This window comes from Camelina sativa, chromosome 12, assembly GCF_030686135.1.
Source record: "Camelina sativa cultivar CO46 ecotype springtype chromosome 12, ASM3068613v1".
NCBI lineage: Eukaryota > Viridiplantae > Streptophyta > Magnoliopsida > Brassicales > Brassicaceae > Camelina > Camelina sativa.
In genome coordinates, this window is record NC_141891.1 from 36,735,775 (window position 1) to 36,759,476 (window position 23,702).

At 33.9% G+C, this 23,702-nt stretch overlaps 1 long non-coding RNA gene and 1 pseudogene across 2 annotated transcripts; one reads left to right on the forward strand and one right to left on the reverse strand.

The window, feature by feature from the left end:
- Window positions 1-15,294: 15,294 nt before the first annotated feature.
- On the reverse strand, window positions 15,295-16,796 carry LOC104730628 (scarecrow-like protein 23 pseudogene; annotated as a pseudogene). Its single transcript, XR_015574046.1, has one exon. The product of XR_015574046.1 is annotated as a scarecrow-like protein 23 pseudogene (transcript).
- A 2,497-nt stretch (window positions 16,797-19,293) lies between these two features.
- LOC104730621 (uncharacterized) lies at window positions 19,294-19,846 on the forward strand. Its single transcript, XR_758491.3, has 2 exons — window positions 19,294-19,492; window positions 19,572-19,846. It is a non-coding gene; the product is annotated as an uncharacterized LOC104730621 (long non-coding RNA).
- Window positions 19,847-23,702: the final 3,856 nt, after the last annotated feature.

The window sequence follows — 23,702 nt, forward strand, 5'->3', positions numbered from 1 at the left end:
ATTATTTTTATTGGTTATAATAATAGTAATATTCATTTTGCCATTCTAAATTTTAATTTTGAGTTATAATAACCTTATTTTACAAATATCTCATAACTCAGCCGTTTAAGTCAATAACCCAGCCACTACTTAGTCAAATTACTGGCCCCTTCTTTAATAATAAATAAAAATACATGACAAATTTGAATTCAAATTTTTGAATTTATTTTTAATAATAAATCGTTTAAAATATTTTTATTAAGCGTATGGATGATAACAAGAAACATAATTATTGTTTGCGTCTCCCCAACAACCCTTTTTGCATTCCCGAGCGGGTATATAATAAATTAATAGGGTGGCCGTCGGATAACTCAGCCGTAAAACCATTATTATGGCCGTTGCATAAGTCAGCCATAACAAAGTTGTTAATTTAACTGACTATCCTAAGTCAGTCGTGTAAAGAACACAACTCAGCCTTCAAGTATATTACTGTCAAACGACGTCGTTCGATATATTGTTTTAGTATAAATTAAGGGATTTGGTGTGATTTTTATTGCTTCAGTAATCGAGATCGAGTCAAGATGATGGCAAATAGAGATATATACGGCGGCAACTCCAGGGCTGATAAGAAAACTGCTTCTGAAGCACTAGCTGAGGTAGATCTCTAGACTATCTGAAATCTCAAAGCATTATCTTAATATTGTGTTTGTGGAACTGTAGGAACTGAATCGTAATGAAATAAATATGAAAATGAGGTACGGCGAAATCCGGAGGCGAGACAAGGGCGTTCCAATCGGGTGTAATTGCGGTGCGGTGCTTCTCGTTGCCACTTCTAATGATCCTACCACGAGAGGAGAACGTTATTTCAGTTGTCCGTATGACATCACAGATGTAAAGATTTTTGTTCTCTTATTGTTGAGTTTTGTGTTCTGTTTCTGACTTTTTTTTTAGTCTAATATGAATTATGTACTATTTGTAAGGGTCCCGGTCAAGGCTGTGGTTTCAGGAAGTGGTGGACTGATGCAGTGCGCGAAGAGTTTAGGGTTACTCAGGAGGAGAAGAATGAGATGAAGCAGGACTTGGATGCAACCAAGAAGCGCATCGAGATTCAAGAAGAAATGATCTTGTATTTGGAAAAGAAATATGACGCGCTGGAGAAGAAGTTTGAGAGCTTGAACAAGTATCTGTGAGATTAGTCAAGCTCCGTTGTTTTTTTTTTTTTTTTTTTTTGGAATTGATATGAACTTTCTATGTTGTGGTGTTTTATCAATCTATTTTAATAACTCAGTCATGATTAATTATAACTCAATCATCATTAATTATAACTCAGCCGTCATAGACGATATCTCAGCCAACCATCAAACTAAATACAAGATCACCGTCTGGGTCGGGGTTTCACCATCACCGTCTGGGTTGGTCCTGCAGACGAAGTGGAGGCCGTGGACCTGATAGATCGTCTGCCAGCGGTTCCTCCACCGTTACCTTGTCCAGTTCGGTTCGCCAGAACTGACGAGCTTGCCTTAGGGTCTCCAGTCTCTCCCTCGGAACTTCGACGCCTCTTGACGCCAAGTCTTCCAAAAAGGAACACGGGCCCTCGACCAAGTGCCTCTCACGGAAAATTGGGCCGGCCGACTCCAGGAAATTGGCGTACCGCCTTAATCTCTCTATGGAAGCCCGGTAGGCCCAGATATCCACAGTAAACGGGTGCGCGGTATCTTCGAGAGGTTGACAGTCAGCCTCAAAAAGGACAAACACCTCCATACTCGCCACCAGCTCTTGGCACGCCGCATGCGCGGCGAGCAGCCCGGTCATACGCCACTTCTCCAAGAAGAAACCTTCGGCGATTATTTCGTTCAGGACCCGAATAGTCCCGTCCAAACGATAAAGCCAACAGACTTCGGCCAATCTACGGCGTCTCGCCATAAGGTGAGCCCCCAGCCTATAGCGGCGAGCTCGATACCTTCGGAGTTCCTGACATACGAGGCTCCCTTCTGCACCCGTCATATCGACATGCGGAACAGGTGCGCGAACGCGGAACGTTTCCACGCCCTCTTGGGCGGAGGGATTATTCGACGTTTCAGTTCGGCTGGAACCGCTCGCCGAAGCGGCTATCCTTTCCTGAGCCCGTCTCAGCCTCGCAGATCGAGTAGTCACCATCTCTTTCTCTCTATATCTTGGAAAGTTGTGGAGGTTGGAATATTTCAATCTCTCAGGCTCTCAAACCTATTTGTACGGGATTATGGGAAGTAACCGCCGCTGAATCCACCAACCAGAGTGCAGCGAGATTTTCGCTGCGTCCCGAGAATCTCGCTGATTAATTATAACTCAGCCGTCAATAGATGATATCTCAGCCAACCCTCAAATTAGAATGACTAAATAACCGACTTAACCGAACCGACCGATAAAATAAATTTTCCAATTTGATATTTTTGAATTGGTATGTTTGGTTTATTTCGGATGTATTCGGCTTAATTTCGGTTATATTAGGCTAATCTACTTTATTGCAATATATTTTGGGTTATTTATTAGAATGACTAAATAACCGACTAAACCGAACCGACCGATAAAATAAATTTTCCAATTTGATATTTTTGAATTGGTATGTTTAATTAATTTCGGATATATTTGGCTTAATTTCTGTTATATTAGGCTAATCTACTTAATTACAATATAATTTGGGTTATTTATTGTTAGATATTAATATAACCGACCCATAACCGGAAATAACCAAATATTTTTTTGACTTTTTGATTTTTAAAAAAATATTCAAATGTAATAATATTATTATATCCATATTACCACCTTAAACCATACACATTAAAACACATTAGAACCAAATCCAAAAATCAAATAATCTGAACCCTACATCTCAAACCCTAAACCCCAACCCTAACCCTAACCCTAACCCCTAAACGTCATGTGTTGTATGTTTTACACATCTTTGGTGAGAATGTGTAAAAATCAATCTTTCTCTATAATTATTACTTTTTATTGGTTATAATAATTGTAATATTCATAATTCAATTTTACATTTAAATGTTGAGTTATAATAATGTAAATTTACAAATATTTTATAAGTCAGCCGTGTAAGTCAATAACTCAGCCATCACTTAGTCACTTTGTCGGAATTTTAAGATTTTTTATTCGAATTTTGAGTTCAATTTTTTAATTATTTTGTATAATATATTGTGAAAAAACTAACTTTATAAATTGATTACGCGTGTGGATCTGAGCAGGTACAGAATTATTGTTTGGGCTTCCCCAACAACACTTTTAGTAATATCGAGGCACGGCACGAAAGACTAAACGAAGCCGTCCCAAGTACATAACTCAGCCATAACTCACTCATCCGTACGAAGTAGATAACTCAGCGGTTCGAAATATATAACTCAGCCATAACATATATGTTTATTCAATATTTAATTATAACTCAGCCGTGTGAAGTACATAACTCAGCCGTAACATTGAAAAGATACTAAACAAAGAACTTTCTTATCCAAGTACAATTCCTACCAAAAGAAATTGAGATGTTTTTTTACATATCCAAGTACAATTCCTACCAAAAGAAATCCAAAGGTTTTTTTACATATCCAAAGTGCAATTCCTACCTACCAAAAGAAATACAAATGTTTTTTACGTGAACTGATTCATAAAATCAGGTGACTCATCGAAGATTTCTGCTGCCATTTTAACACGTATACCCTGGATGTTTTGATCACAGATTCCATCGAAAGACACACCAAGCGCTAGACATTCTATAAACTTTAAAGCGTACACGCCACAGTCACCAACCTGTACGTTTTGAGGGACCTTGGAGACTGTCCTCCTCCTGAAGGTAAACTGTTTGTAAGTAGGTGTACGAATTTCGTGAGGAACGTTTGCGTTCATCATTGCTGGAATCATCCGCGTAAACGCCCTACAAGCATTCAGCATTCTAAGCTCACTCTCTCCGGTTACTTGTCCCACGATGCTATCATAGCAATCAATATGCCTTCTGTTGAGATCCACGTGCAGCGCCACCCAGTGATCACCTCCAATTTGTGGAGCAATATACAGGTGATCCACATCTTCTATCCACTTCAAATTAGTTTGTTCATCTGATGGAATCAAACCTTTAACTAATTCTTCATAACAATTGCCAATCATTGTAAAAAACTTGGGTTCGGACTTGAACAACGGATAATGACGGTGAACCATTTCACTGGTGAACCACGGGTCTATAAACGCAATGCGTTTGTTGTGGAATGGGAAGGGATCTCGTTTGTACCTACACCTAAGGACTCTCATAAACGCGCACAAGTGCTGTACAACAGAAAACTGAGTAGTAAACAACAACGCAGCCATAATGTAATATAAGTCAGACAACGACAACAATAACTAAGACATTAAGATAAACTTACTTCATCAGTAACCCACCCATATTTACCATATTCTTCTGGCTTCACTGGCCATTCCTTTCGTTCGGTCATTAGCACCCTATAGAATTCAATTTCCATTCCGCATTTGCCTAACGGGATATTCCTAACAAACAAATAAACACAAGTTAATATAATGTTAACAAGCTGTTATTAACTTGTTAAGCAAAAGGGTCTAAAGGGTCATACTCGGCTTTCTTTAGGTACTCCAAAAGTTTCTGCAACTTCACCGGATCAACAGGTGCCAGAGGATCATATATTCCAGGTCCAGGTGAAGAGTTCTTCCTCATGCACGTCAGTCCGTTGTCTCCAATATTAGGGAAAATCCAGCTTGGATGATCTTGTTGTGTATTCAATGCACTCCCATCCGCTGACAACTTAACACTCTCCAGCCTTAAAGCTTTAATTCTATCAAGCCTAATCTTTTCCTCCTCATCATCCTCAGATTCAGGTTCAAGTGAGTCGGCTTCAGCAAAATACTCGTCTGTAATATCTTCTGCACCAGCTTCTGCACCAGCTTCTGAACCTCCAGGTAGTACAAATTTCAACGGCTTAACACCAGCAGCCACAACAGCAGCAGTAGGATTTGTAGGCGCCCTACCTCTACCTCTACCTCTACCTGTACCTCTACCTGTACCTCTACCTCTACCTCTACCTCTACCTCCACCTCTACCTCCAGCCGCAGCTACTTCTTTAGCCTGCTTTGCCGCAGCTACTTCTTTGGGCTTCTTTAACGCAGCTACTTCTTTGGCCTTCTCTGCCGCCTCTAACTCTTTGGCCTCCTCTGCCGCCTCTAACTCTTTAACATTTCTCCTCGTGGAAGGCCGTCTTTTCGTATCAGCTGGTCTCTTAGTAGCTGGAGACTTCTTAGCATCTGGAGAAGTCAAATAGTTCTTTTCCTGTATATTAAAATTATAATAACTCAGCCTAAATATTCTGAAAAATCAGCCATAAAACAAAGATGAATCAGACATTACCTTCTCTCCCGCCTCTAACTCTTTGGCCTTCTCTGACGCCTCTAACTCTTTGGCATTTCTCCTCGTGGAAGGCCCTGTTTTCGTATCAGCTGGTTTCTTAGCAGCTGGAGACTTCTTAGGAGAAGTCAAAGAGTTCTTTTCCTGTATATCATAGCGAAGACAATTAAAATTATAATAACTCAGCCTAAACATTCTGAAACATCAGCCATAAAACAAAGATAAACCAGACATTACCGGCTCTCCCGCCTCTAACTCTTTGGCCTTCTCTGACGCCTCTAACTCTTTGGCATTTCTCCTCGTGGAAGGCCCTGTTTTCGTATCAGCTGGTTTCTTAGCATCTGGAGACTTCTTAGGAGAAGTCAAAGAGTTCTTTTCCTGTATATCATAGCGAAGACAATTGAAATTATAATAGCTCAGCCTAAACATTCTGAAAAATCAGCCATAAAACAAAGATAAACCAGACATTACCGGAACTTTTGGTGGACCTTTTGATGTCTGAAGTTCCTGTCCATGTCCCAGGTTATTTAGTTCCTGTCCCATTTTTAAAGTCTGGTCAGTCGTGCTCTTTGCAAGTATGAGCTCTTTCATCTGTTTGAGGTCCGTCTCAAAAGATCCAAGCCTGGTTTCAATCCTTTCATCCATCTTCTTCTCCAGATTCGCCGATACATTTTCAATGTTCCTATCAACGGTGTCAAACCTTGTGTATAACTTAGAGATCAATTCGTAGAGATCATCTTCCCCAGCATCTTCCTCCTCACTTACCTTTTTTCCTTTCTTCTTCCTTTCCTGTGCAACTCCTTCATTAGTTTCCTGACTGTTGGAAACTTTCATCTTCTGAACTTTCCGCTTCTTTGCGGGAGGAGATTCAGACTCAACAACTGCTTCAGCTTTCTTTCTTTTTTTCTTCTTATCACTCCCCTTAACATCCCAAAAACCTTTAACAAACGTATTCAGATGTATGTCTTCGATCAGGCGATCGATTGCTGGGTCGTCTTCTTCTTCTGGCCACGAATGAAATAGCTCGCAGCCATTTTCCTTCATAACCATATTAATCACACGCAGCTGTAACATAAGAGATTATGAAACCCATCAGTAAGTTTTAACTCAGTCATTACTAATGAAAGCATAAATCAGTCATTACTAAAACATAACTCAGCCAACACTAAAGCATAAATCATCCATTACTAAAACATAACTCAGCCGTTACTAAACAATAACTCAGCCATAACTACATCATAACTCAGCCATAACTACATCATAACTCATCCATTACTAAACAATCACTCAACCAGATATAAACCTTACCTCACCAAGCGCTTTGATCTCTTCAGCAATTGCGGTTTCCAGCAATGAACGTGTACGGTTTCCACCCCATTGAAGCATCGGTATGCCACCATCATTAGCTGATGCATTCCCAAACCGTTCTCCAAAGCATTTGATGGACTCATACGCCCAAGCCTGTAACACGGGTGTAAACCCACTGAGGGTGTACGACTTTCCCGTAGGGTTCAACATCTTTATGGAATCAACAAGAGCTTCAAATGCTGACCGACCCCACGGATACGTCTTCATTGCTTCATCATCAAAAACTCTTTTGGCACTTTCATATGGAATTCTAGAGTTATGATGCAAACCATAAAGTCCAATGTGTTGAAGAAGAAACAGCCCCAACCATTTACGATGATCAAGGTTAACCCATCCCCGGCACACTCTTAATGCTTCCCTGAGTTCAAGTAGCGTTGGACCTGCCCCACCAGGCACTTTCAAAAGTCTGAAGAAATCTTTGTGTTCCTCTTCAAGTTCAAACCGTTCAGTAGGCATTGGGTCTATGTTTAACCCCGTCAGAAAATGAAACTCATTCAACCCAAACCTGATAGGTTGACCGCCGACCACAAACCAAAGCTCCTTCTTATGTACCCTTAACTGGTTACATAGTAGGAAATGAACAACCTTACCAGACCAGACGAATTGGCTATCAACTAGCTTAGAGATTATTCCAATAGGTACTTTCTTCGTTTCTTCCCACGCATCCAGTCCTATTGATTCCCTAATCTGAGGGAATTCTTTCATCCTGAAATTTGTGTTTATATCTCTAGACTCTATTTTAGCGTATAGTCTTGGGGGGTAATCCCTTGCTTGTTCTTCAGAAGAAATAATCACCATCGACATCTGTTATAGTTCATAAGTAAATCATAAAATGAATCAGCCATAACATAAAACAAACTCATACACAAAGCATAACATAACTTAGCCACAAACACATAACTCAGATCTAAAGCACAAAATATCTCAGTCACAACTCATCCGTAAGCAAAATAAAACAAACAGTAAATCAGCCATCGAATCGAATAAATCTAACAAATCAGCCATAAACCCTAAAATAACTGAGCCGCAACATAAAACAAAAAGTAAATCAGCCATCGAATCGAATAGATCTAACAAATCAGCCGTCATTAACAACGGCGACAATCAGCGGTAAATCATCGAAAAAACCCACATTCAGCCGGAAAACTCGAAACTAAACAGTCGACACATACCGGATAGACGAAGACGAAGAAGACGAAGAAGATGAAGAGAGATAGAGAGCCAATTGAAGAAAGAGAGTGCGACGACGAAGAAAGACGGTGAGAGATGACAGTGAGAGATGACGGCGAGAGATGACGGCGGGAGATTGACGGCAAGAGAGTGGACAATGACAGTATCGCCGGCGACGAGAGACGAGAGTTTCGATAATTTTTTTTTCTCGCGATTTGTGAATAGTTAAAACTATTCACTTTCCCTCTCTTTGATATAAACGAGAGAAAACAAAACTGTGGATCTTAAAAAAACTGCTTAATGACGTGTTAATTCATATCTGATGTGTATTTTAATTTGTTGATGTGTATTTTTTTTTTTTTTTTTTACTCAAATTCGAAAAACAAAACCCAAGGGGTAAATTGTAATTACACCCAAGGCACTAAACATTCTAGTAATTTTCAAAAGATTTATAGATTTGAGTAATAAACCAACTTTTGGATAACATTTGAGTAATTCTTTCTTTTTTTTCCAACAGAAAAATTGTGCAAACACATCATAATAAACGAAGTAGTAAAATATTGAGAGAGATGGTAAGAGATTAAAGTCATCAATCCATCATAAGATTCGTATTTTTCATTTTCTGTATTTTCTTCCCACGCATAATGTCCAACACGTACAATAGTTCTCCTTAATTTCTCATCGAGGTTCAGCACATCTTCTTTTTCTTCTTCTTGCATTGCATTTGCCACAATAAAAAAAAATCAGTCACAACATAATTTCTGGTTTTAATAACAGAACTAGGGTTAAGAATCCATGGTCATGATTACCTATGATCTCACGCACAAAAGAGCTCGAAACTTTGGGATCAGTCCCCATGGTTGGACCTCCTCGATGAGTATGTAGATTTTTTCAAATTGTTATGTAGTGTTTTCAATAGATAGATGATTACAGTATCATGAACAAAATATTATTTTCGATTGTTTGTTGAAGTGTGATTAATCTTTGAAAGATAGCTGGTAATAGTTTCATGAACCAAATTTTATTTTGGATTGTTTGTTGAAGTGTGATTAACCTTTGAAAAATAATTTATTCTGGACGATGACAATAATGGATAATAGAACTATAAAAGATCCCATATAAAATTATGATGATATCTCCTAGAAAGTCTCCTATATTTATTTATGTTTATGTTTATTGCTCATATGATCATATCTTACATTATATCTCAATTGTGTAACAATTTACCTCTTAACTAGGTATTAAGCCGCGGTTCTCCGCGGGCTGAACTTTTTTTTAATAAAAATTTGTAATAATTAATTTATTATTATGTTATTTATAATAGTTTGTGATTAAAATTTTGGTTTGCTTATATTATAATTTTTGAATTTTAAAAATGTTTATTGAAACATTTGCATGTAATGAATAAAACTGTTTAAACCTTTGTCAACTAAACACAATCCTTACTAACATGTAAAAAAAAACAACTAAATATAGCTAGTAAAAGTTCTAAAAGCCTCTTTGAAAATAACATTCATTGTTTTTTTTTATGTGGCTTCCTTTTCTTGTCTGTAATAATTTTAATCTGTGGTGAAATTGTTTTGATACAATTTGTAGTTGTATATTTTATTCGATTTGATTTTAAAATCTTACCTGTTAATTATTTTTAAGTACGAATTAGTTTTGATTCAAATAGATTTTTTTATACTTTTCTACAATTTATTTTATTTGATGTGTGTCCAATTTTCATTTTTAATTAATTTTATTTATTTAATTAACTAATCTTAATTAAAAAAAATTTAATGACAATTGAATGTAATTTTTAAACATTTTAAGGTTAGTTTCATATTTGTACTTCCCAATTAATATAGTAGGATAAAATTTGTAGTTGTAGATTTTATTTGATTAGGTTTTTAAAATCTTAGCTGTTAATTTTTTTTAATACGGATTAGTTTTGATTATAATAGATTTTTTTTTATTTTTCTACAATTTAATATATCCCTGATTTTCGTTTTTTAATTAATTATATTTATTTAATTAATTTATTAATCTTAATTAAGTTTTCTAATGGCAATTGAATGTAATTTTTTACACATTTAAGGTTAGTTTCAAATTTGTACTTCTCAATTAATATAGTAGAATATTTTTACGGTGCTCCGAGGTAAAATAAGTATAAATCAATAAGATATGACTATATGAGTATAGAAAATAATGGGATTCCATTCACATGGCAATTGTGACTTGTGAGAGACCTCCAACTCACATATACCATAGTTAGTTTAGCCTACGAAAACAATCACATTTAAGAATTAATTATAACTTAGGAGTTACTCTCAGTAAATACATTTGAGAAAAAGCTTTCATGACCCAAAGTGACATCATTTACGTTGGGAATACAATAATTTATTTTTCCAACATATTGCAAACCAAAGATTTCAAACTACTAATCATCTAAATCCTATCTATAGAGTCAAATACATTTAAACTAGATAATTATCCGTATTGTATAGCACTAGAAAATGTTTACGTAAACTTTATTTTAATTTGTTAGTTATAAATTAATAGTAGAAGTTTTATTTAATTTACTCTATACAATTTATATTTTACATTTAATTTACTTAGTTCATACTATGATTTCAATCCGTATTTGGTACATAATACAATGTTTAAACCCGTGAATTGTATAAATTTGATCATGTTTAGAAATCTCGATTTAATTTTTTGATTCTTTAAAGTTGTATATACAATATTGAATAAAATATAACATTTGTGATTCCTTAGATTTTAATATGATGTCATTGTGTCGATGTGCAGTCCAAAAAAGCATTTAATAAATTAGAAATAATTTTTTATATTTTTAAAAGATAAGCAATGTTGTATCTTAGTTTTAAAAATACTAGGTTAGACCCGCGCTACGATACTTTTTAGATATATTGAAATATTGAAAATAGAATTTTAAAAAAAATTAGATTAACTGTAAAAACTATGTTTTATATCATATGGGTTTTATACAATGATAATATAGAAGATGCATTAATAAAATAAACATAGAGAAATCTCAAATTTAAGATGACTTATAAATATTTACATTTAAATCGGATATACTTAAATACTTAATTGTATAAATAGACTAACTAACCCTAATGTATGTTCTGTTTTATTTTCTTTAAATTTTGTGGGACAAATATCTTATTAATATAGTTTGAATTTATGATGTACTTTTTGTAATTTATACAAATTTAATCACATAATTGTTATATAGTTTTTTTTTATGGTTAAAAAAATTATTATCAAGCACAATTTATTACAATGGTTTAGCATTCTTAAACTGCAATCTCAAAAATAAACCTTCCAAAAACTTAATTCCAGATAAAACAAAACAAAAGCAACTATGCCATGAATATGAGATCACATATTCAATTCGCAGTTTAGTTCATAAAATAACTCAGTAATAGATCTAAAGCAAACACCATTGAGCTAAATCATATAGTTCCATACCCAATTTGGACAATGTTCACAAGCCAGAACTTGTTTACATTATAAAGCTTCCAACTTTATTCATAATCTTCAATCACCTAACAAAGAAATACTCTGAAAGTGTCAATTTTCCCTTCTACCCTCGAATCATGGCGAATACCGAATTCGTAACGAGATTCAATAAGAAAAACTCAAAATTTCTCTTCTACCCAAAACCACGAACACAAAGATAAATCAGAAAAAAAAACTCATAAAAAAATCTTAGATTCGAAGATAACAACACATTTTATTTTCCACATGATCCACAGTCTCGGCTTTTGCTTAACTCGATGGAATTCGAATAAAAAAAATAGAAAGAGGCAGCTGATAGAAGGGGAATTTTTTATTTAGATTTATTAGACCATCTACATATCATAGTTCTCTCAAAATAATACATTTTAATTGTTTTCTTTTAATATTATTATATATTTAAATAAGAAATTTGGAAAACGAAAATAATAAACCTATTAGAAACTGACACATGTTTTCTTTGTCCAGAGAGTCGATTTTTACGATTCTAGAAGAAGAAACGCTTCACAATTTTTATCTTTCTTTATTATTATTATTTTTAAAAAAATTAATAGTACTCCTAAAAGAAACTACCATTGGCCATGCTCTGATGTCTTTTAAAAAAAATATTCGAGAAGATATACGACTTGAAAAAATATATGTTAATATTGATTTTTTTAATTGGATTGTGAATATTTTTTAATTTGGGTTAAAAATATTATTTAGAAGAAAAAATTTCTTAACCAACACGCAAAAAAAATGAAAATTTGAGAGTAAGTCTACCTCATTTTATTAAACGTATATGATTATGAGCCAATGTTTTAGAAATATTTTCTCATAAATCGCTAAATCAAGTAAAACGATGAAGATGTTCATATGATTTGGTTGTAAGTTAGGCTGCTAACTGGTTTAACATTGTATCACTTTATTTAATTTATTTAGGCCATAATGAATATTGAAGCCCAGTAGGGGCTGCCTTGATCGTATTTGATGAGCTGAGCTGGTGGAACATGTGTGGAACATAATTCAATTTTTATTGGCAATATATGATGAGCTGTATTAATGTTATAATTTGATAGGATAGAGTTTTTTACTGATGTGTCAGCTTCTGGTTCAATACAGAAGCTGATGTGTCAACTGGAGAGAAACTCCCTAGTACTTTTATAGTATTGATATATATATATATATGCCATTATTAAACGATTTACGGATCCAAATATTTAATTTTAGTTTTATAAATAAAATTGAGTTTTTAAATAGTTTGTTATTGTTTTCTACGATTTCTGAAACAATAAATGGAATCTGTTAAATAATTTCAAAAATATTGTTTATTATTTTGTAAATCAATATAAGTATTCTATTATTAGTTATTAGATTAATTAAAATGTAATGATATTTTTTGTAATATACCACATGATAGTAAGGTTAAAAATTTTAACAACATTGATTAAATAAAAATATAAAGATTAATTTCTCAAATTAAGATATATTACGGTAGCTTTTTTAGAAAATATTACTGAATTTTTCTCAAAACAAAATTGATAATATCCATGATGATGATTGATGACCATTTTACTAATAAACTAGATGAGGACCCGTCCGATGTGCAGGTTTAAAGTTTATTAATTAAACTAAATTTTTAAAAATATATTAAAATTTATTGTACGTTATTTATAAATTTTATTTTTGTTATAATACACTGATTTATATCTATTTACAAATCTTTTATGTATGTTACTATTAAAAGTGTATTTTTTACATTTAAATATATTCTATGTTACAAATATATTTTTTATCACCACCTAGAACATGTCTATATGAACACATTAAGCCAACTATTTTACTTTCACTTCTGCATAGTTTTTTAATTACTAAAATTGTTGGTTCAAAAAATATTTTGAATAAAAAATATATTACATAATATACTAATCAATGATGTATCATCATAATAATGTATGACCACAATGGAAAAAATCTCGGTTCCGCCCTCATCCCTTATGGAGAGAACCTTGTGTCCAACCTCCTCCACCAAGGAGAGAACTTTGGCTCTGCCTTCCTCCTTTGGGGAGATAACCTTGCGTCCAACCTCCTCCACCTTCTTTTTTTGGAGAGATAATCTTGTATCCAATCTTCTCCACCATAGAGAGAACCTCGGCTGTGCCTTCCTCTTGTGTGGAGAGAACATGTTCACGTCTTTTTGCTATCTCAAAATGGCTTGCTCCGACAACTAATGAAAGTAAAAATCTTTTTCTAACGTCACAAAATCTTTGAATAGCAACTAATGTTAAATTTCTCAATGTATTTTTGATAGTAACTATGCAGAAGTGAAAGTAAAATAGTTGGCCTAATGTATTTATATATTACATAATATAATAATCAATGATGTATCATTACAATAATGTATGACCACCATGGAGAAAACCTCAGCTCCGCCCTCATCCCTTATGGAGAGAACCTTGCGTCCAACCTCCTCCACCATGGGGAGAACTTTGGCTCTGCCTTCTTTCTTTGGGGAGATAACCTTGCGTCCAACCTCCTTCACCTTCCTCCCTTGGGGAGATAACCCTTGTGTCCAACCTTCTCCACAATAGAGAGAACCTCCTCGGCTCTGCCCTCCTCTTGTGTGGAGAGAAAATGTTCACGTCTTTTTGCTATCTCAAAGTGGCTTGCTCTGACAACCAATGAAAGAAAAAATAAAATTTCTAACGTCACAAAATCTTTTTTGATAGTAACCAATGTTAAATTTCTCAATGTATTCATGGAAGTGTCTTTGACACACCATGATGTAGCCTCTATCTCTATAACAACTCAACCGCCACCTTGCTTAGTGAGCTCATGTCCACTCTCAGTCCATAGGCCCACCTTCCTAAGTGGGGCCTACATCTATTCCCGGCCCGTGGACCCATCTATATTTGATGGCCGTTTTGTTACATCTAGGAGGCTTTAAAAACTTGTTTACCGATCCTACAAATCAACAAATGATCTTTTCCTATGTTTTGTCTTCACTCGCACAGTTCCGACAATCACTTCCAGGAAGGTCACCCATCATGAAGTTCTATCAGGACCCTTGACCGAGAAAATAAGTGCATTTTGCTGACATATGTGGCCAAATCAATTCTTTTAAACCTTTCCACAAATTAGGGTGTTAGAGTTTTTGAGCTCCTATGGATCTATCAATAATTTATTTTTTTCCAATTAATCTATCTATGTTTGTTGTAAACTTTTGTTTGATTAGCCTATTTTATCCATCTATTAGGTTGTTGAGCTTCTATTCGTTATCTCCCTTTGGGATTAAATGAATAATGGTAACAATTATGTTTGCAAAAAAAAAAAAAAGGGTTTATGACCAACCAATCAAAGTTGAGAAATTAGAAGAAAAATAATTTGGTATAATTAAAGAAACAATAGAAAATTATTAGCATGGTAATATATGAATCCCAAATAATTCAAAAATAAAAATATAAATTAAATAAAACAATCAAAAAATACTACAATAAATTTTAAAATACAGTATTAGGAAAAACGCAGTGAGTATTTAGAAAATTTAGAATTAATAATTAACTTTATATTTTCCTAAATCCTTTTTTCTATATTTTTGTATAATTAATAACTTAAAATTATAAATAAGTAAATACTATTATAAATTCAAATTTTATGAAATATATATATGAATAATCTCTTATAATTATTTTTTTAAAAACTTTGTATTTTTAATATAAATTCTGTAATTTTTGATAATTATCTTTTTACATTATTAATATTTTTTAAAACAAAATTTTTTATTTTTGTTGTAATCAAATTCCTCCTATTAAATATTAAGTTTTACACATGTCAAAATCTAAGATTAATAACTTAACAAATATCAAAATCTTGTTAATGATTAATTTTCAAAACCCAACTTTATATAATTAGATTTTTTCTACATTGTATTATTCTTTCAAATAAAATATATTAAAATAACTGTTTGGTAGAAAAAATATATCAGTGGAACGGCTGAGAGATCCAGGCAGAGGCGGTCAAAAGCGAGAGATCCTTCCAACCAAGACGGAGTGTTCCATTCTCTTCGACCAAAGTATATCCATTCCACGGCAACATACCCAACAACAAACCCGCTTGCGTGGCCGGGTTACCCCGAAGCGAAACGAGTCTAAACCCGACCCGATTGAACTCCTCTCTCCACTTCACTCTCTTCCTTCTTCTTCTTCCTCCTCCTCCGTGCGCCACAATGTTTCTTATCTCCGTCGCCAACACAATCTGCTCCACCGTGAACCTCTCTCCACTCTCCTCACACAATCCATCTCCAAGCGCGTCGAACAACGCGCTGTAATAATGCAACGCCTCCACGAATCTCCCTAAAAAGCTTCCTCCGTCGTCGTCGTAGCTCAATTCTTGTTCCACCACCGTTACCAGATTCGGTTTCAGCCTCCGTAGAATCTCCACCGTCTCGAGATCGTTTCCGGTGACGTCGTATAACCGGTGCTGCATCCAGTGAACCACCACAGCTTCGCCTTGTCTCGTCCCGAGTTGACTCGGTTCGATTAGGTTTCCGATTTTGCCTTCGATTGGATGAAACTCGAACGGAAGGTTTAACGACGATGCGAAATCGGCGAGTCTCCGGCCGGTTGAAGCGAGTAGATCGGAGGAGGAGCCGAATCCGGTGATTCGAATCGACCGGAGTTTTCGTGGACGCGAAGCGAGGATGTGAAACAGAGCCGGCCATTGAAGACCTTGCATCACGTCGAGGTCGATGATATGAACGGAGTCTTCGCCATCAAGCGCCTGAAAGATCGCTTGATTCGCCGTGAAATGTGAGAATTTGATCAGAGGACTGACGGAGTTGAACGTCTGCAAGGCGGAGAAGATCTTCTGAGACTGAGCAACGGAGAGAGGTTTCTCGGAGAGTGGAGAACACGCGCGGGAGAGGTAAGAGCTGATCACGCGCGTTTGAAGCGCTTGTGCGAAGTAAGCGACGACTCGCTCGGGAGAGGAGCCGAACGGAGAACATATCTCGGAGATTTCGGATAAGAGCGTCGAAGCTTCGCGGAGATGATCCGTGGCGACGTATTCAGCGCATTGTAAGAGTAAGCTAAGGAGTTTGATAGCGGCGGCACCGTCGTTTTCGAGTGTTTTGGAAGAAGGGAAATCTCGGTCGATAGGTTTTGTAGTCATGGAGGAGGAGTGTTGAGAAATGAATCATTGAAGAGAGAAGGAAGATGGAAAGATAGAAGAAAAGTGGAGATTCGAAAAGAGAAAAAGGTTTGAGAGAGTTTGAAAGAGAGGAGACAAGATAGTATTTTGGAAATTTTCAGTTTCTTTCGTAACGTTTTCACTGTTATAATCGAGTGCTCTTTGTGAACATAAAAAACACAGCTTGATTGCTACTCTTTTTGTCTTTTTCTATTTACTTGAAACCATTTTTTTTTTTTTTTTTTTAAGTGTGAAGATAAAAAAACCAGGCCAAATCCATAACCAAACCGAAAAGCGAACCAGACCAAATTCCTCAATTTGCTGGGATCGATCGAGTTTTATAACGAGGCCCAAGGGCCCATTTATAACTTTGTTCGAAACAAGTCCTTTTTTACTGTCTTTAGATTGAGTTTTAAGTCCAAACAATTTTATACAGGGTTTGAGGAAACATCTTCTGGAGTAGCTTGATCTGATCTTTTCTTGACGAACACGAATAGAGATATCCGTGCCACTTCTCCCGCTGTAAGTTGAAGTTGTAAAAATCAGTTCCTCTTTTTTTCTATTTGACATTTGATCTTCATTAATATCTGCTGCTTTTTGTAACTTGGCTAATAAAACACATGTCAAAGTTGCAATTCCTTCTCTCAACCATGCATTCTTAGTAACACTTATGTCTTTGAACACTTTCTTCACACTCTTTATATTTCCATCACCCAGAGATATATTTGTACTTTACAACATCATACGTGGTTCTCTATGTGAACCGTCAAGAAGAAAGATGAATGAAGGAAGCTATGGGAGCTCTAGCGAGGAGAATCAAGGGAATCGTCGACAGCGTTCAGCGCAATGCTTGGTCTTAGACCTGACACGTCCTTTTTAAATCCATACAGCGACCTGTTGGTGATGCAGCCTCAGCTGTTGATCCAAGTCCTGAAGAACTTGAGGATTGGTCTTTGAGTCACTTTGAACATAAAGTGCAGAGACTTGAAATCAAATGAGTTAGTAGTTGGTCCTCTGTTCTAGAACCCCCATATTTGGCCAAATGCTACTACTTGACCACCACTCTTTGGTTCACTTTTCCAAGTGTTTCCTCTTAATTCACTGAGCTTCTCACAATCACATATTGGTCCTTTTTTTTTTCTAACAACACGATTTTAGTTTTTTTTCCTAAATGTTGTAGATATGAAAATTCAATTAATCTAAAGGTTGACATACAAAAAATGTTAGAAAATCAAACTAAATAGTGAAACTGATCATATAGTTACGACAATATTACATATATTCATAAGAATTTACAAAGATATAGGACGTTTTCTACAACTTTTAGCTGTAATCCTATTTGGGAGCTCTTTAAAGCAAAACAGTTCCTGACAGAAATATATATGAGCTTTTTTTTTTTTTGATAATAATGTTAATATCATTAATCAAAATGAACAGAGTATAGCCTAAAATTTGAAACCTTGCAAAAAAAAAAAAAAAGGAAAAAACAAGGAAACAAAAAGTGTGGCAAAGAGATATAGAAATCATCTTAGCCAGAGTAGGGTATATGAGCTTTTTTTACCTTAACTAGACTGACTCTTCGGATATTACTTGCAACAAAAAGGAAAAAAAAACTCCATCCTATATCAGTTTCACCTTAAAATACTTTAACCAAGATAAAAAGAAAAAGAGTATTTACACTACATTTATTTTTGTAAAAACAAAAAAAAAATACATAGAAGCTAACATCTCTAGAGTAAATTTGATTCTTTTTGTGACTTTTGTCAGAGATTTTGGTTTGCATTACATTTTATAGAGCATTTAACATTGGTTTAAAATTTCGTTTTAGAGATCGTGTTCCCCGATACCGAAATACGCAAGCATCTATACAAAACGTTACGCTTTAGCTATTTAGAAAATTTGTATATCTGTCGACCACGAATTTAAAATACAAGTATTGAAAATATCTTTATTGTATGTGTTGTGGCCTTGTGGGAGAGTGAGAGAGAGATATGGGAGGCATGTGAATGTCACATGAAGTGAATGAGGACGGTGAAGACATAATTATTCTCTCTCTCTCTCTCTCTCAAATGACATGTTCATCATATCCAACCTAATCATCTTCTAATAATTCACCTCTCTTGTTTTTATTTTTTATTTTTCATTTTTCATTCATCTACCTATGTTGGGTCCTTTCTCACCTAATCTTTTGACTTTCTCAATAGACACTTTGACTTAATTTTCTTCATAATGATATATAGGATCCGATCGATCATTATAGTATACTTTTAAGGTTTTAGTCAGTAATCATACAAAATTTAATCAAGCAAAATTAAAGGAACAACAAATTATTTGACTCTTTCTTTATCTAAACCTAGATTGTCTAACGTACATCTCATTTCAAGAGCTAAAAAATTGACGATCTACGGATAAAAATATTTGACTTTGTTTTGTGTTTTTTTTTTAATACGCAAATACTGGATACATGTGAAAGCATTATTAGCTTCAAAGATGAACTATATAAAAAAAGAAGTGGAAATAAGTCATCAGAATTTTATCATTATGACTTTAATATGTTTGTTCTTTTCGACTTTTCTATCTTTTTCGAATTGCCTTTTTATTTAGCTTTTGTGTTTTTTTTTTGTTTACCCCCCTACATTTCCACAATCTTTTCCTAATAATATCTTCCTCCTTCTTCTTTTCATCATTGCTTTCTTGTCTCCTCTCCTCTTTCACTTTTATTTTGTTTATAAATTAAGCTCATATCTCTCTCTCTGATCTCCCTCTCTCTCTGTTAAAAGCTAGGGTTTTCTTATGGAGTCCATGTTCATCAGTGAAGCTTTTTCTTTTGAGGGGAATGTTGTCTGGCACGAGGCCCTTAACTAAGATCTACTACACTTGATTATATATTTATAAGTACTCTCTTCTTTATTTAATTAGTCTACACATATATATGTTTGAATGATCGATCTAACGGTTAATGACGTCGGACCAGGCTTCATTCCCCTCAATTACATCGCTTTGATCCTTCCTTCTTCGAGTACATACGCTCGTAATCTGATCAGGTTAGTTTCATTCATATATCTTTTCTATTATTAGTGATTGGTTAAGCTTCGTTCATCTTCCTTTCTCTAAATTAAACGATATCAACTTCAATTTCTATGGATGATTTCATATAAAAATTGTGGGTTGTGTTTATTTTGTATGGTTTTGCTAGCTAGGACGTTTTGGGGTATATACTAATTAATTAACTACATGTTGAGGTTGCTAGTTGATTTCTTGGTATATATATCAGATTCTTACTTGTGTATTCTGCTCAAATTACAAACAAAATAGTGTTACAACATAGTTTTTCAAGATCGATTTATATATTAAAACTTATTGTTCAGATTTGAATATTTAGTTTGTTTGTAAAACTACATCTTATTCAGTATTTGTCGTTATTATATATAATTAATTTGTCGTTGTTTCTGGTTTCATTCATCCAATGGTGTTTACTTATTTATTGTTATAAGAGCCTGGATTATTATGTATGTGGAAAGAATTTGAAAAGAAGAAGCAGAAGAAGGGCTAGTGCCAGTGGGATGATAAGAGAAGTAGATGCTTTGCTTTAGGTGATGCTTACAAAAAATGACTTTTAATACAATGAGTGAATTCTCTTCTTAATTATTGCATTTTTTTTACTTTATTTTTTTTGGAAACGTATGATTCACAAAGGTGAAACTACAGAATCAATCCTATTTCACTCACTCATATAAAGTTTCGAATGTTTGGTGTCTCCACCGCAAAAAAAGAAAAAAAAAAAAGAAAGGGTATATGATTGTTCTAAATATAACTTTGTAAAAATCGTTTTGATCTTTCTAACTTTTGGGTGAAACTATACCATTCATGCATGCTTTTTTGTTAAAACTATGCCATTCATGTTATTGTCGTTATCTCTCTCTCATTTTTTTTTTTTTTTTTTTTTGCCTATTACTTTTTCCTATGTGTATATGCGCCTTATAAGATGCGACGAGTGTCACTCTCATGCAAGTGAATACAATGTGATAATGTGGAATCATATTCGATCTTAAAAAGAAATATATATGCTTAAGTTTTAATTTATAACTATTTCCAAAGGAACGTCATTTACCTAGTAATGGTATATCTCTCCATTTTTGTTTTATTTTCTACAGTATATATAGTATGACTTAATTTTATTTTTGTAGTCCCAAAGTTTTTGAGGAAAATTACTGACGTACTATGTCGTTCCAGATAGCTGTCCCAATCTATTTTATACTACTTTTTTCGAAACCGTTGAAAGAACAGTAATGCTTGTAAATGTGGTAAAAATAATAATTGAACGTGGTCCGGCTGCTGAAGACAAAACAAAGAAGAACACAAAAGTTTGGTGAACCGTACCACAACCACTCTTAATTTGTCAGATACTATAATACAAGATTGTTGATGCGCAACCACTTTCACTTGACTTAAAACAAGTAAGTTAATTAGTGTAGTTGTCTTAAGAATTATCCAACATAAAGAACCTAAAAAAAAAAATGGGAAGAACAATCTGCATTTTTAAAAATGTCCTTGCAAATCAATTTTGACTCGGTATAAAATTTGTTTTTTTTTTTCTGAGCACATGACATCATCCAAACCATATTGTCAACAATTCATTTATATGAAATCACAAGCATATTGATACCGTCTATGTCTCATCTAAATAGATGGAATGTCATTGTGACACTTTCACTAGAGACATTAAGAATATTATGGAACTAAATTCGACAATGCGATTCGTCCTATAAAAAACCACCCCAACTACTGGTAACTATGATCATTGGATAGCTAACCTGGAAATGGCATAACACCATCATGAGGCGAGTTTATATTAAAAAAATATTTACAGTACTTGTAAATGCTATACTCATTATAAAACATCCTTAAGAAATATAAAACAGATATACATATACATTTGTAAGGACACGGAAATCTACGTACTTGCACGCTTACGTTTCTCCTAACTAATGTTTTTTTGTTTTTTCTCCTAACTAATGTTAAGGCATATTGGAATAAGATATTTTGCAAGATTATCATTATCTTTATCTAATAGTTGCTTTTGGTATCTTCTCGAAGATTTAATGCGACGTCAATGCAAGGTTGCTTCGGACACCGATATTGTAGAACCCTCTAAGTGAACGCTCAAATCAAAAGATTTTTGTTTTCGCCCAGAACTCCAAGTAGTAAGATATTTTCTTAATCCCCCTTTTTGTTGAAACTGAGAACATATTTATAGAGTTTTTGGAACCAAATTGACCTACTACGTAATGATTTCTCGACTAAGCCATATAGCTGTGTACGTTCAGCACGACTAGCAAATCTAGAACACGATACGGGAACATGTATTGATCTTGACAGATTCTATATAGGTCAATGTTGTATAATTGATGCTGTCTGGTATGATGCTGATACGAAAGCTAAAGCCATTCAAGAAACTTCACACAAATTTCGATACTCACATATTACAACCAAATTCACCGATACTTACTGAATAAATAAAACGTTCTCCAACACTTATTTTTATCGTTAAAAAAACAATTATTTTTATCAATAATTATATATGAACGAACTATGCATAATTTTTATATAATTTTAGAAATCTTGTTTTTGATCAACGTGTATTCTGACAGCACATATATATATATATATAAGTTGATTTAAAATAGAGAAGGTATTTTTTTTTGGTGAATGCATTCAATAGGCTCTCATAGTCGACTATAGACACAGATCGAGACGAGTTGGGGAGTAAACTAAGCCCACGTCTTATATATATTTCACCATCATTGAATATGGTTATGGTCGGTCCATTCATTTAATCCCTCTCTCTTCTCTCTAAAAATCCTTTGGGTTTTTTTTTCTTTTTTTTTTATAACTAGGTGCTTCCCCACGCAACACGTGGGTTGTGGTATAGTTGGCACTTTCTTGTTTGTTTTTTGGTTTTTTCGTTTTCTCTTTTGTATTATTTCGTTTTAATTAGGCATATACGGGCTTTGCCGTCACTTTTATTTATACACTATATGTTTATACCATTTCGTTCAGATGTGTATAATTGTGGCGTTTACTTTTTATGAATTATGAAGATGTTGTTTCTTGCTTTTGAGGATCCAATCTTATCGTTGACTGATATCGTTTCCAATACATTTATTGTATTATAGATTTTCTAATTAACTGCTTATGTAAACCCTTCATACGTTGATGTTGCAATAATAAGTTATTTTTTAAAAATATCTTCCGGGTAAGTGATTATGTTTGTATGCCCATGTTTTGGTCTAATATCAATAAGATCGTTTCTGTTTTTCTTTAGTTGGCTTTGAAACCAATATTGAGTTAAGCAAATAATGGGTCGATTTATGGTGTTAATAAGTAATATAAATTCTTATGTATATATATTGTATATATGTGACTATAAATTTAGCTAACTAAAAAATTATGTAATATTTAAATACAATCTTGAACATATATATATATATATATATATATATATATATTTTATTTGTGGGAGGAATGTATGAAATTATTGGATAGAAGTTATTTTTGAGTTAAATGACCTTTAATGTCTTTAAAGTGAGTTAAATATTAATAAATTTTTATAGGTGTCTTGACTTTTTTAAAAAGGAATACCAAGTGTTTCCTTCCAAATTTGAAGTGATATAGTATTTTAGTTTTCTTATATGATTTTATGAACTTCAATGTAAAAGTTTTTCAAAATAATAAGTACACTCACTGATTGAATTATAAAATTTGGAGAAATGTTTATTTCGTTTAATCATCTACTCTTTTAAATAAATTAAATAAGTATGTTGTTATTCCTACAAATAGGACAACATATATTATAGTTTAACCATGGAGTTAAGCAATGGAAATGGAACTTGTGATTGCAAGACAAAATGCTTATATGTTACAATTGATCGTTTAAAAATGAATAGGAACATCTAATTCTCAAATAAAGTTGATTGTTTTGTTAAAACCAACATATGTGAATTTAAATTTAACTATGCAAATTTGAAAAATAAATATGAATAGATTAGAAAGGCAAGAAATATAAAAGAAATATTTTTTATATAAATAAAATAAAAAATTGAAA